Here is a 15,411-nt window from a genome sequence, read left to right as displayed (position 1 = left end):
CTATGTTGACTCAGATTTGGTAGGGGATATTGATACCAAGTGGAGTACTATAGATTATGTATTTACTGTTGGTAGGGTAGCCATGAGCTGGGTTTCTAGGTTACAAAAAGTTAATGATTTATCCACTACAAAGGTGAGTATGTTGTTGCTACAGAGGTAGCCAAGGAGATGATATGGCTTCAGTTCTTTTTGGAAGAATTGAGACACCCTTAGAGGGATAATCATTTTTTATGGATAGTCAAAGTGTCATTCATCTTGCAAAGAATTCAACTTTGCATTCAAAGACAAAATACATTCACTTCCAGCAAAATTTCATTCGGTCAATTTTGGATGATGGACAGTTAAAGTTGGATAAGATACATATAGATGATGATCCAATGGATATGTTCATAAAGGTAGTGACAAGGGAGAATTTGACTTCCTCTTCAGCTTCGGTTGGTTTTCTAGATTAAATAAAAATAAAAGAACAAAAAAGTCTAGGGTGGTTTGATCTAGTGGGAGCCCCATGTGGTAGCGGTATTGCTATAGGATCAATTTCCAAGTGGAGATTGTTGTCTAGTATGGAGTCTAATCAATCCCCAAGTGGGAGATTGTTAGTTTGTGCTGACTGATCAAGAAAGTATTATACATACTTCATAAATTCTTTGGGGTACTATTTTCCATTCACTGGTGGCACATAAATTTTGGGCTACTATTTACCAATTGGCTATTTCCTATATTCACCAATTTATTGCCGACATGTTGTAACTAGTTTTAACCCTAAAGTGACACAAAAACTTGTATAAAAGGGCTTAGGGTTAGGGATTGTTTGATAAGGTGTGATGCAAAAATTGGTTCTTGTAGTGGTATTGAGCTATAAGGGATTACAGATTGTAATCAAGTTGTAATCAATGGATCATAATAATATTGGACTTTTTGTTTGGTGGACATAGCCTAGGGATTGGGTGAACCACGTCAAATCTTGGTGTCTTGTGTTCTTTTCTATTTGAACTATTATTTTATGATATTGTTTATATTTTCATGTAATTGTTATTTTTGTTTGTGGTTAAATCCTAATAGGGGGTGAATCAATTACTCAAGGTCCATAAGTACCAATTGAAAAATTAAACATAAAGCATTTACTATTCTTCTTATCATATTGTTGCTCAGTCTCTACTATACTAATATTATTACTATCATAAACATAATAGACTTTGTTGAATGTAAACTTTATCAAATGTAAAATAGATATAGCATTCAACACAAATTTGACACTAGAATTTTTACGTAGAAATCAAATTTGGGAAAAACCACTAGCAACATGTCACCACTTTTTCACTCTTTCGAAGAGAGCTCTATTAGGAGAAAGCCCTACTAAAGTTTTATAATACACATTGTTAAATGTGACCAAGTTAGAGGATTTAATCAGCTTTTTATGAGTGGCCTTGTTTAGAGGACTTTGATCATTCCATTTAGAATGTCACCTCGTTAAAGGATTTACATAGACTGTCAAGTCCTTCAAATGACTATTAGGTCAACCTCTGTTAAAATGATTTCAATACAAATAGTTTACAATTATTAGAAAGAAAATAGTAGGATTTGATCTCTATGATTACAATTCACTTTGTAGGTTCATATCACTATTTGGTTATGTGTTGAGTCATTTATAATCTCACCATTGTCATCTTTTTTCTTGATTCACTTGGAAAGCCTTCAAGAAAGAAATCTTCTCCTTTAGCCATCTACTTAGATTCACTTATCAATATTAGCAGCATATGCACAAGCAATCTCCTTGTGCTTCTCTTTCATTCTTACACACTTGTGCATCTTTGATCCACATTTTCCTTGTGTGCCTCCCTCATTATTAATTTTGACTCTCTACCTCTTTAAATAGGTAATTATTTCTTTGTCATTTTCCATGATCACCATAGATCTTAGGGTTTATGATCAAGTTCATCAAGTTCACTATCTGTTCATTTTCCTTCTTTTCTAGAATCTTCTCATCCATCAAATTAGATCATAGGAATCATACCTAATCCTCACCTTGAATTTAATGATCCAACTCATCAACCTTATCTTCAACATGGTTTGTATCTCTGGAGAAATCAAGTGACTTGACTAGAATTCACGATTTTCTCAAATTTATTCATAACATTGTTACTCAGCAATCACTAAGTTCTGACACTCATTCATCACTTAATCATTTAATCACTATAAAATTTATGGCTCGACATTAACTACCTTTCTCAGTCAATACAGATGCTTGGTCAACACTAGATTTTCTCAATACTTATTGTGGCTCAATGGACACTAGCATTACTCAACATTCCTTAACCTTTTACTCTATTGCTTCTCTTAGCTTACTTTCTTGATATAAACAATAATTTTGTCTTATAAAATTCTAACTAACCAAATCTCCATTATAACTTCCTTTCCATAATTCAACCTTTCCTCTAGATGCTATTGTTATGAGCAATTTTTTAAATCCTCTTCATCAATCAAATATATATGACATTTAGATTAAGTAGAAATATGTCTTATTAGTAGATTTGATATTAATGACAAAACAACAATTGTTCCAATTGTAAGTTTCCAATAATCTCCCTCTTTGGAATTGATGGAAACATCTCATTATCTCACCCTCAATGTATCTAACTTAGTTACCATACAATCCAAAAGATTTCAATGTTCTTTACTAATTTTATCCCTTTGAGGTAATAGAGCTCCCTCTTTTGTATATCTCTCCCTCTTGTTCTCTTTATATCTCTCTCACTTTTGTGTATATCTCCTTATGTGCATATCTATGTATCTCTCCCTCTTTGACAACAATGTCAAAGACATGTAGCTTTCCTAGCTTCAATCACTTCATTCATCTAGATTATGTAGATATTTGCATGTTTGGCTGATTTTTGTCATCTATCTATGACTGATCTATTATGTTATACTTGATTGTCTACTTTTTTAGGGGAATCACCCCTAATTTGCCTCTAAAATATTCATGAGAATCTTTAAGAAAGGCTTTAGTGAATATGTCATCAATTTGTTCTTTGGTGTGCACGTATTCTAACTTCACTTCTTTGTCTTGAACTAGTTCCCTCAAGTAGTGATACTTGATAGCAATGTGCTTTGTCTTAATGTGCATCACTAGATTCTTTGAAATGTTGATTCCACTCATGTTATCACAGTAGATAACTACTAGATTTGTAATTTCTTCTTTCATATCTTTTAGTAATTACTTTATCCACATAATGTTTGAATAGTTTACTACAACTACCACATACTTGACTTTAGCTATTGATTAGGAAATACAATTTGGTTTCTTTATTTTCCATGACACCAATCTCTTTCCTAGAAAGAATTCACCTCCATCAGTGGTATCTTCTCTTCTAATTCAAATCTATCTTCTCTTGTGATACAATCTATAGTAGATAACTCATTATCCTCTTCACTACCTTCGTGTGATTCTCCTTAGGATTTGCTGAAAATCTAGAAACTATCCCAACTACTAAATAATATCATGTCTACTATGAACAACATATTTCAATTTTCCAATCATAGATCTGTATTATGTCTAGTTCACATCAGCAAATTCATCATTCTTTGATAGCTTATGTCATGTAGACATAGGTGTGTTCACCTGTCTTGAATCTTCCATTCCAAAAGTCTTCAATATCTCCATGATGTATTTGGATTGAGTAATAAAATACCAAACTTTATTTACATACTTTTAATCCAAAAAAGAATTTTATTTCACCAAATATAGACATTTCAAATTCCTTCTTCATTTCATCAGTAAATTATTTGTACAATTCATCTTTTCCTCCAAATACAATGTTATCAATAAATATTGCAGATAGCTATACTTCATTTTTCTTACCATTCTTCAAATATAGATTATTGTTATCATTTGTCCTTTCAAAACCAATCTTCACCAACTAATTATGTAGTCTTTCATACCATGCTCTTGGGGCTTGTTTCAATCCATAAAGGGCTTTGTTCATTTTACATACCATAGTCTTCTTGTATGGATTTACAAATCCTTCAGGTTGTTCAATGTACACTTCTTCCTCAAGTATACTATTCAAAACTATAGATTTGACATCCATTTGATATACCTTGAAATTCTTGTAGGCTGAATATGCAAGCAGAGTTATTACTCCTTTGAGTCTTGCCATAAGAGAAAAAAGTTTCTTCATAATCAACTTCTTCTTGAGCATATCTTTTGCACACCAATCTTGCTCTATTTCTTGTTACTTCACCATTTTCATTGAATTTATTTCTAAAAACCCACTTTGTTCCAATAATGTTTTTGTCTTTAGGTCTTGGCACTAAGGTCCAAGTATTTTTCTTCTCAATTTGTTCAATTTCCTCGTTCATTTCCCAAATCCAATCTTCATTGTCTAGACCATCTTTTACTAATTTGGGCTCAAATTCACAAAGTAAGTATGTATCATCTTTGAGTATTTTCCTTGTCATAACACTTGATTCAGCATCACCAATGATTTTTTCTAGTTTGTGATGTCTTCTTACAAACTTTTCTAGTGTAGGTGGTTTCCTTCTAATCTATTCTTCTACAAGTTCATCTTGGAAAATCATCTCAAGCTCATTTTCTCTTTCTTGTTCAAGTTCTAGTCTAGTTTCTGCATGCTTGACATTTTTATTTGATGATTGATGTTTCCTACCTATTACTCAGCATTTTTAGTTTTATGCTTGGCACCCACTATTTGTAGCTTGACAATATGTTGTTGCATTAAATCATTTCCTATCTGTTGGGAAACTGCAACTTGATTCTCTTGTTCATTTGGAGTGTTGGGAGAACCATCATCCATATAGATGAATGAACTCTAATCTTTAGATTCTTGATTGCATGTAATGTCACTTCTTTCTACAAACTCATCAACTTACACATTTTCACTTTCCACAACTTTTTAAGTGTTGGAGTTCAAATACTTGTAAGCTTTACTCTTGGTGGAATATCCTAGGAATTTACCTTCATCACTTTTTGCATCAATTTTTCCATTCCTATTATCTTTAAGTATATAGAATTTACTACCAAATATTTTGAAATATTTCACATTAGGAGCATATCTATACCATAGTTTAAAAGGTGTAGCATTTGTACCTTTCTTGACTTGTACTCTATTTAGGTTATAGGCAGCACTACCAACATCTTCTCTCCAATACTTCTTTGATACACTCTTCTCCATCATCAACATTCTTACATGGTCTATTATTGATATGTTTCTCCTTTCAGCTATCCAATTATGAGGAGGGATCCTTCATGCTCAGATTTTTCTTTTGATTCCTTTGTCATTGTAGAATGTATTGAACTCATTTAAAATGAATTCACCACCTCTGTTAGATCTCAAGAACTTCAGAATTCTTCCATGTTTCTTTTTCAACTCTAGCTAAATACCACTTGAATAACTAAAAAGCATCATATTTAGCTTTAAGGAACATCACATTCATCATCATTGAGTACTCATCAACAAATATAATTAAATATGTATCTCCACAATAACTTTGAACATCAATAGGTCCACATAGGTCAGTATGAACCAATTCCAAAATATCACTAGAAGTGTATGTTTTGCTCTTAAAACTAGATTGGACATTTTTCCTAATTGACATATTTTACACATAGCATTGTTAGGCTTCTTCAGTTTAGGCAACTCTCTTACTTTTTTGATTTTACTAATATTCACCAAATTGTCAAAATTCACATGATAAGACCTCTTGTGTCATAACCAAACATCTTCTTATTGTGCAAATAAACATGTCTCATTAGATAAATCTAGATAGAATAAGTTACCTCTTTTTTTATCACCACCTTCAATCAACTTACCATTAGTATCATATATCTTGGACTTCTTATTATGGAATTCAACTCTATAACATGATTTTTTTAGTTGTGAAACACTCAATAAATTATAGGTAAGTCCTTCAACCCAGTAAACATTATCACATTTTATCTTGTCAGTTAGTTGAGTAGTATCTTTACCTTTTACAACACATGGCATATCATTACCAAATTTAACACATCCACCCTTTTATAGACCAATATCCTCAAATTTATATTTATTCCACTATCAATTATCCATCTATCACTTTTTTTTACATATCAAATTAATGCAGTTTTCTCATCTTCATCAGAATCTTCTTTCATAGAAACATAGATAACTTAATCATCATTACCTTCAGATTCATTGTAAGCTTCTTCTTCATCATTATAACAAGATTTCTTACCTTTTTCATCCTTTTTTCTCTTGTAGTCTCTATCATCTCTTCTTCCTTTGTACTTGTTTTCCTTCCTTTCATCTTTATCCTCTATGTTAGGACACCTAGCAACAATATGACCAACTTTGTTGCATGAAAAAAAAAGGTAGTTTACATTTTCATCTTCTAACTCATTTTGCAATAAGGGATTCAAGTTCATCAAGTTCATCATTAGAACTATAGTGTCTCTCATGTTTGCAGTCTGTACCTTGTCTATTTTGATTCGAGAGATACTTGATACTCTTATTAAATGTATTTTGAGATGGACTAAGGGTTAGATGTTATACTTTGATTTAGTACAATAGATGCTTTACTTATATTTTGTTTAGTTTATCATATTTTCATGTTGATGCTATTTTGAGATGACAGTAGATCTATGAGGATATTTGGTTATATGGTTTATTGGACATATTTGTTGATTGCATTATGAGATAAATTTTATGCCATGGTTATTTACTTCATTCTTGTATCTTTGCGCTTTCTGCGAACATAAGTGATGTAAATGGATTAAATAGGTATTTTAATACATGTTGCTTCATCTATGATATTATATGCAATTGCACTTGATCTTGTATTCTAGTGTGCAGGAATTATATCCCTGGTAGTGACACATGGAGTTAGTGATTTAGCTATTCATATTTTACCAATATCATCCCTATATGGTCAACATATCCTTATTCTAATTGTTTTAATTATAACTTTTCATTGATTAGTAAATCTAAACTCATCTGAATTATGTGACTAGACCAGTGAACATGTATGTGCATTTAGAAGTTTGCATTGTCACGAAAGTGTTAAGTGTTTTTATGTGATTTTGGGTTTTTGGGTTTTTAATCTTTTTGGATTTAATTTCTCTCAACTTTTCCTTAGGTGAATTTCTATTATGGATAATAAACTATTTTCATTTGGGTCGATTTGAAGTTTAGCTACTCTAGTTGGCTGTTTGCCCTAATCGGCTATTCACTTGAAAAGTGAACAAGTATTGAAAAAAGTGAATTTATTATTCACTTCTCACTTTTTGAAATAGAAATTTGAGAGCTAATTTGGAAATTTTCTTCTAAAGGATTGGTTTTCTATTTGTTCTAGGAGCTATGAGTGTGGGATTTTTGTGAAATCAATCTCGTTGGATCCGACTCGAGGAGTTTCTACTTTGCTAGAAATATTTATTTTATTCTACAGATTTCAATTTTGGCTCCTTTTTTTGTTAGGTAGGGTCTTATTGTTTTAATTTTTTTACTCCATTTCAGCTTCTCTTTCTTGTAGCAGTATGTTAGGAGGCTAAGAACTAGTGTTCCCCTCCATTTATCTTTGCTAGTTTTGCTCGGTTGGTCGAGTATGAACATTTTCCCTATTTTTGGAATGGGGGTTTGAGATTTTGAGCCGTTATGCTGGCCATTTTTGTACATGGTGTCTAATTTCATTTATTTTTAGATTTTTGGGGTTATTACACCCAAAGGCCAAATGGGTTTTAATTTTAGAATTTTTTCAAAATTTGGAGTTTTTACCTCGTTTTGCATGTCGCCCTATTTTCTCAAGTTTTCTCAGCACAATGTGGTTTATGGATCTAGATGATCTATTTGGATATCTATCAGACCACTATTACACTTTTATGTTACATTGGGATGCATGTTGCATATTTCCTCTCGAGTTTGTTTCGGTTAAGTGACATTATGTTTGTGTTCTCATCTAGTCCTTGTGTTGATCTTTGTGATGGTGGTACACCACACATGAGTATGCACACACACATTTGTTGAGTGACCTGTGGGACCTGACCTTTTGTGGTATTTCTAGAAGTCATGATCATTGGGGTTGGGTTGGGATTTTGCATGCCTACGGGTACTAATCATTGGATGAGCATGGGTAGGGTAGGGTACCATATGGAGGGACTTCTATCCTACAACCTAGTGACTTTTTCCCATTGGTTGGAAAAATAAGTTTTATATTAGTGATAACTAAATTAAAACATTTGGGTGGTAATAAAATAAAAGATAATTTAAAATGGGAATTGTGCACCTTCTATTGGGAAGTTGATGTTGCCTAGAATTGTGTGCCTTCCATTGGGAAGTTGATGTTTTCAATACTAGCTTGGGCTTCATGATGCCAAGTGACTCTCCATGATGTCAGCCCCTATGTAGTAGCCCATTGAGATGTCCGACTAGGACCTGTTTATGCATTGTCCATGTCTTGGCGTGTGTGTTAGCCATGGATGTGTTCTGTGTGTGTTTTTGGTTGGATTATTATCTCCATTAGCATGGTAGGTGTGGACCTATGGGTACCACATGGTTGGGAGGTGGAGCTATCTTCACTACTACTAAGGACTGGTGTACAGAGATGGTCTTTTGTTCTAGCATGACCATTGCTAGATGTCTCACTTGGTACTTCAGGTTTCAGGGTATGTTTTCTTGTGATTTATGCTTTCATTGGGATACTTTTATATCATGTTTAGATGATGTTATATTTGACACATTCCTTACTTTGATGATTACCATGTGATAGGTGATGTTATCTACTTTGTATTATTATCTTATGCTTTTCACTAGCATGTTAGATTTCCTTATGCTTATGATTGTAGCATGGTTTAGTAGTGACATCCCTATTATGATAGTATCGATGATCTGATCAGTGGCTTGGGATGTTATGCATGGAGGATGGCTAGGGCCCATGATGGTCTTATGATGCCCTTGACAGTTGGGAGGAACCACGTACTTAGCTTGTTTATACTACTCATTGCGATGTTATTTCTATTTACTGCAATGTTTCTTTCAGTACTTTGCAATGTTTCCCCTTCTATTCCTTTACTTCAATGTATGATTAGATGTTATTTCTAGCTTATCATCTTTGTAAGGCCCCTCCTCACATGTACTTATTAAATATGAACTTCCTTGTTCAATTTGTTGTAGGTGATTAGAATGGAAGTGGAATAATGTTTTATGGTTTAGATGTCCTAATAAGAATTGAGATCCTAATACATTCATGTTTTAAATAATTAAGTAATGCAAGAACAAACTACATTATCTTGACTATTTAAACATTAAAATTTTACTAAAGATGATACGAGGCATTTTCACCTGATGATAAGGTTGTTGATTTTGACATCCTGACGATTAAGTTTTATGTCACAATAGTTCAGTATTCCTTAAATGGAAATGTTTATGATGTTAGGTATATGCATGCCTAACAATGATTTTCTAGCATTTTAATCTAAATAAATGAATAAGTTATGTTTTATTGATTATGTGATTTTTGATGATTAAATGTGAGTAGAAATCAATCAAATAGTTAATTATGTGAGAGATTCATGTTTTGATTTATGTAACGATCCAAATAAGCTTTGAATATATGTGTGATTTTTGGGGCTATTGATACTCACAACTCAAGATGTCGAGACATTATCTGATGCTTAGAACATATTATATTATTTCATGCTGTGTGATGTGACTTCCAGATATTTGATGTTCATCATTTAATGTGTTATGTATATGTATGTTGATGAAATTAGTAAACGTAGGATTAATACTTTGATTTTGGAATCTTTATGATTAAGGATATAAGTAGGATGAAAGAAACCCTAATTGAATTATGTTTCAATTTATGTGAATTTCTGATATGTATATACATATGTACATGTGATTTTACAAGACTACTGATGTGTACAATGAGTGTGCAGGATATTTTAGCCGAGAAACCCGATGGAGGAACAAAACTGATCCCTATGTGTTAATTGTGGAAACCTTGTTGTTTGTAATTAAATTAATTGTGAGATGTATGTAAGTATCTTTCATGTTTAGTAAATGTTAATGTTTGTAACTATGTTCTTTTAGTGTCGCTTGACACTCATGAATTATTTATGTTCTTCAACGTGCTAGTTAGGGTTAGCTCTGTAACTTTTGGACCTAAGTTGGATTAGGTTGGTGTCTTTTGCTAATTTGGTTCTTAATTGAGTTTAGACACCCTTAATCTGGATTAGTGCTTAAATTGCATTTTAGAGTTGTTAGTTGGTCCTATTTTATTTCCTAGCTTTTGTTTGGCTCTAAACATATTCCTAAGGCTTTAAATCATGAAATTATTATACCCAAAGGGTATGGGTATGGGTTAGGGGTCTTTTCCAACCCCTAAGCCCCTTTTGTTGACTTTTGAGGTCACTCAAAAAGTCCCTTTTTGCCTTTGTGCGAAAATTGACCATGGGTATCTTGTGTTACCTCACCTCATCTCCACTTAGGGTTTAACCATGGTGTAGGTGGAGTTAGGAGTTTCTAAAATTGCTAGTGGGTGGAAATAGTTATTGATCCCTTGGGTGGTTGAGCTTGAGGCTTATTTAGAGGCCTTTCTTGGTCTTGTGGAGGTTGTTACCCAATCTCTACATTTAGAGAAGATTTCTTGAAGCTTGAAGGAAGGAAAGGGATACTCTACTCAAACTTGTTCATTGCCATTACCTCTTTATGAAGGTAGGAAATTCTCATCTCCCTTATTCAGTTTTTATGTTTGGTTCCATGTTCATGTTACCTTGTTGTTGTTTCACTATTGTATGTTTGTGGGTATGTGGGAAGATTTGAAAACCATGTCATTTTTGGTTGTTTCCTTTCTTGTTTATGTTTGCAATTTTTGAGTTTTTTTTCTTGCATGGGTGTTTTGGTATTACTCACCCTTGGAGAGGGCAAAAGTGACCAATTTTGGGAGAGGTCTGTTTAGTCGGACTCCATCCAGTGTAGAGTCTCTTCTCAATATAAGAAGAGGGAGAAAGGGTAGGGTGTTATGGGCCCCTACCTGTCAGCACAAACCTGGTATGATTCTGGTATGTTGAAATGGAAGAATGGAAGTTCTTGGTATATAGCCCCGATTGGGCATCTGTTTGGTGTTGTGCTTGACTTCTCCTGGTTGGAAGAATCCACCTTTCCCTAGTTTTGATCCATTGTGAATCTTGTTGTGAAAACTTAGTATGAATATGCATGTTTGGTTTTGTCTCTTGGTCATGCTTGTTTGTCACCTGATCAGATTCTGTTCTCTCCACGATCTTAGCAATGTATTGCACAAAATGATATGGATCCTTGATGAGGGACATGAAGGAAATTATTTGATTGTTGAAAATTTGGGATTGAAATCCTATGAAAATTGTATTTATCACTTTGTTGTAATGGCAACGACGTCGGGTTTTCTTCCTGGTTCTTTCCCGGCTGAGCCTTTGAATCAGGTTTGCCAATAAAATGGTGTTTGAGTATATATGCTTGCATTGAGTCTTATAGCTTTGTTTTTTTAGTTTTGCATATGTAACTTAAAACAATTAGATGTGATGGTGTTACCGTACTGCACATTTTTATGATTGGTAATCACATTCGTTTAAATTAGATTAATCAGATAGCATGTTGATATATACTTAGCTATGCAATTTTAAGTTTAAAGTATGTTAAGAAAATTTGCATTTGAGTTGTGCTTAAATTTTATAATTATACATGTGCATGAGGAATTTAATTGAATTTATTTGAATACTTGTTTATTAAATTTAATCCTATTATCACTTTTAAAGATTAAAACAAAACTTGTGTGTGTTTTGGGCATGACAATCTTTCAGTTTGGTTAGAGTGTTCTTGCCTCAAAATGTGGATCCGATACTCCTTGATGTGGAGGAACTTTGTTTTGTAGTTTTTTTAGCTTTTTTTTCTTGCGTGCTGATTTGGGATCTCACATGAGAATGCACTTTCTTGTGTGAGGGTGCAATTTTTAGCTCAACGTGTAGGGTTTCTTCACATGGCTTGACACTTTCTTGTGAAACCCTACACTAGTCTTGTGCTATCTTGCCAAGCATTTTCTCATGCTAAAGCACACTTCTTCTCACAAAAATATATTTCTTCACACAACTTGATGCACTTCTTCATGCAAAATTCTAGTAGAGAATGTTCTCGCATGGAAAACAGGGGCTATCTAGGCTTGTTGGGAAAAAGTTTGAAAATTGGTTTTGGATGCCCTTTATGGTTTTTCATCTTCCTAGTTGAGAAAAAATTTCCTAAGGGGTTTTAAATATATCATTAAAGTATATGTTGATGTATATTTAATTTCTTATACTTAAGATATATTTTAATATATGTGATGATTCATTTGAGATAGGTTCCAAACCTCTATGAGTGAAGATAAAGATTCTAGGAAAATTTAGGGCTTCAAAAATTTAGACTTGGCCAAATTTTAGGGCTTCAGGATTTTAGACTTAGCCAATTTTCAGGAGTCAGCATTTGTCTGTCAGCTTGGTTAATCTCTTATGATTTCTTATTTGTGTTTTGGTTAGTAGTGGCATTTAAAGATCCATTAGTGTTTGGTTGATTGTCAATATTCCATTGTGATATTTGTGATCCATGTATGTTGTTGTCATGTGCACTTATAATTGTTTTATAAAAAATAAAAATCTTGCTTGCATTTCATCCTTGTTCCAAAGATCTCCAAGCAGGGCATTACAAGAACTGTCACTGTCACTGTCACTCTTCACATGTTTTCATTTCCTTTTGCTAGGAACTAGTTGTGACATAAAGGAAGATTCAATAGTAGCAGTTGTGTAGTTATCAAAGCTAGACATCTCAAAAGCAGATAGTCTACCAATTACACCTTCCAAGGTCAATGTGTTACCTGGTGTACATCACAATTATTGAATTGTAGACACTCTAATGGAATATATAGGGAGTAGAGTCCTTATTACCTTGCTTATTACTATTTCATCTTTGATTTCTCCATTTGCACAATGAATAACATTAAAAACTTCTTTAAATCTTTTACATCATTGCACTATATTCTCACCTTCCATCATTCTTATGTTATTAAATTTACCTCTCAGGCTCTTTGATTTGGCTCTCAAGACATTGTCATCACCTCCATATATAGTTTTCAATTTGTCCCACATCTTCTTTGCACTATCATAGTCTTTTAAATCATCAAACTCAGCATATCTTAGGGCTAAAGAAATCTCCAACATTGCTTGATTTGTGTTGTTTCTTTTGCTTCAGTTGTTTAGCTGCAAGAGGAGTAGTTGTTACCTTCACATACTTTTTATCCACAAATTTGATTCCAGCATCACTGATACTAGATATATGTAATCTCATCAAGGTTTTTCATGTAGTAAAATTCTCCTTGTTCAACTTTGGTACCTCTCTTTTGTGAGTCATAATCTTTAGCTTTAAGTACCTTCACACTTTTCTTCCTAATCACTCAGCTCTGATACCAATTGTTAGAAATTTTTATAATAAATGAGATGGGGGGTGAATCAATTACTCAAGGTCCATATTGTACCATTTGAAAAATTAAACACAAAAAATTCATTGCTATGTTTATCATGTTATTACTCAGTCTCTACTATACTAATAAAATTATTGTCCTAAACATAACATACTTTGTTGAATGTAAACTTTATCAAATGTAAAACATATATAGAATTCAACACAAATTTGACACTAGAATTTTTATGTGGAAACCCAATTTGGGAAAAAGCATCAACAACATGTCACAACTTTTCACTCTTTTGAAGTGAGCTCTATTAGGAGCCAACTCTGTTAAAGGTTTACAATACATACTTTTAAATGTTACCTAGTTAGAGGATTTAATTACCCTGTTAGGAGTGGCCTTATCATAGAACATTGATCATTCCATCAACTATCTTTCTTAGTCAATACTGATGCTCGGTCAACACTAGATTTTCTTGGCACTTACTATGGATCAGTTAACACTAGCATCACTCAACAATCCTTAATATTTTACTCTATTTCTCATCTTAACTTTACTTTCTTGATATAAAAAGTCATTTTAATCTTATCAAAGTCTAACTAATCTAATGGCCATTACGACTTCCTTTCCATAACTCAACCTTTCCTCTAGGTGCTATTATTATGAGCAATTTATCAAATCCTCTTCATCAATCAAATAGATATGACATTTAGATTAGGTAGCAATATGTCTTATCGGTAGATTTGACATCAATGATAAATAAATAACTATTCCAATTGTAAGTTTCCAACACTTTCCTATGAGATGATGGGATTTTCTAGGTGACTTGCCCAACTAATGATAGTGATAAATTATTATGCTTCTTCCCAAAACTTTAGTCTCTACAAAACCTAGGTAGGTGGGTGTATTTCTCAACTTTAATCTATTGGTTGGAGAATTTTTATAGAAGATAATAATTATGTAAATTTTATAAATGTACCTCCCTCAAGATGGAAAATTACTTTATTGAGTAGTAAATTAGATGATTTATAAAGTTGTGAGAATTGTTTGATTGCTTAGTGTATGGATCTTAAATGAATGAGCCAATCTTTCTTATTAAATGGATAACAAATTGATTTAGACTTGAATGAAATCACTCTTTAATATACCAATTCCATACACACACACATTAGAATTGAAAATATTTGTGAGTGATATTATGTATAACTTTGCAAGATAATATTACACCATCAACTAAATTTTTTCTATATGCTTCAAAGGTTTGGATTATTTACAGCTAGTCTTATTGATTTTATCTTTATTAGAAATGCCAATAAGATAGATCAAAATATGATAACCACTCTTTTAATTTGATATTCAAATTATAAATTATTCAAAACAACTCCGCATAAGATGCAAAAATGTAGAATTTATTTCAACGAAATAATATCACAAAGAACTTATATGATCACAAACATAAGTGCACACTTTTGAATATAGAAAGAAACTGGATTATATTGTTAGAGCAATGACATTGTCCACTAAATAGTACTTTAGTCTTTCAATGAAGCAGGTTTTTGGAATATCATCTTGAAGAAGAGTTATAGAATATCCATATTGTATTTTTTGTGTCATTATATGTCTCTATTAAAAAAAAAATCATATACTTGTAGACAAGATCAAGTTACAAAATGAAAGGACATACATTTTCATGACACAATTATTCTGTAACTAATAACCAACCCTAGTTATACATAACTGGCTTACTAACAACAAACATACCATAACATTATAAAACCTAAGACATAATTGCACAACAATCCCCAAGAAGAATGCCACATTTCTAGACATGTTCAAGGTATCCTTTGGATTGATAAGTATCTCCATAATGCATAGTATTTTTTATGATAATTTCTAGTTTGATCATGCATTCCATGTCTACTATATAACACCTTCCAAATCTTCCTCAATAGTATGTGC

The sequence above is a fragment of the Cupressus sempervirens genome, chromosome 1 (genome assembly GCF_028749045.1).
Source record: "Cupressus sempervirens isolate cs-2001-9-10 chromosome 1, ASM2874904v1, whole genome shotgun sequence".
Classification (NCBI taxonomy): Eukaryota; Viridiplantae; Streptophyta; class Pinopsida; order Cupressales; family Cupressaceae; genus Cupressus; species Cupressus sempervirens.
Note: the sequence above shows the minus strand (reverse complement) of the source record.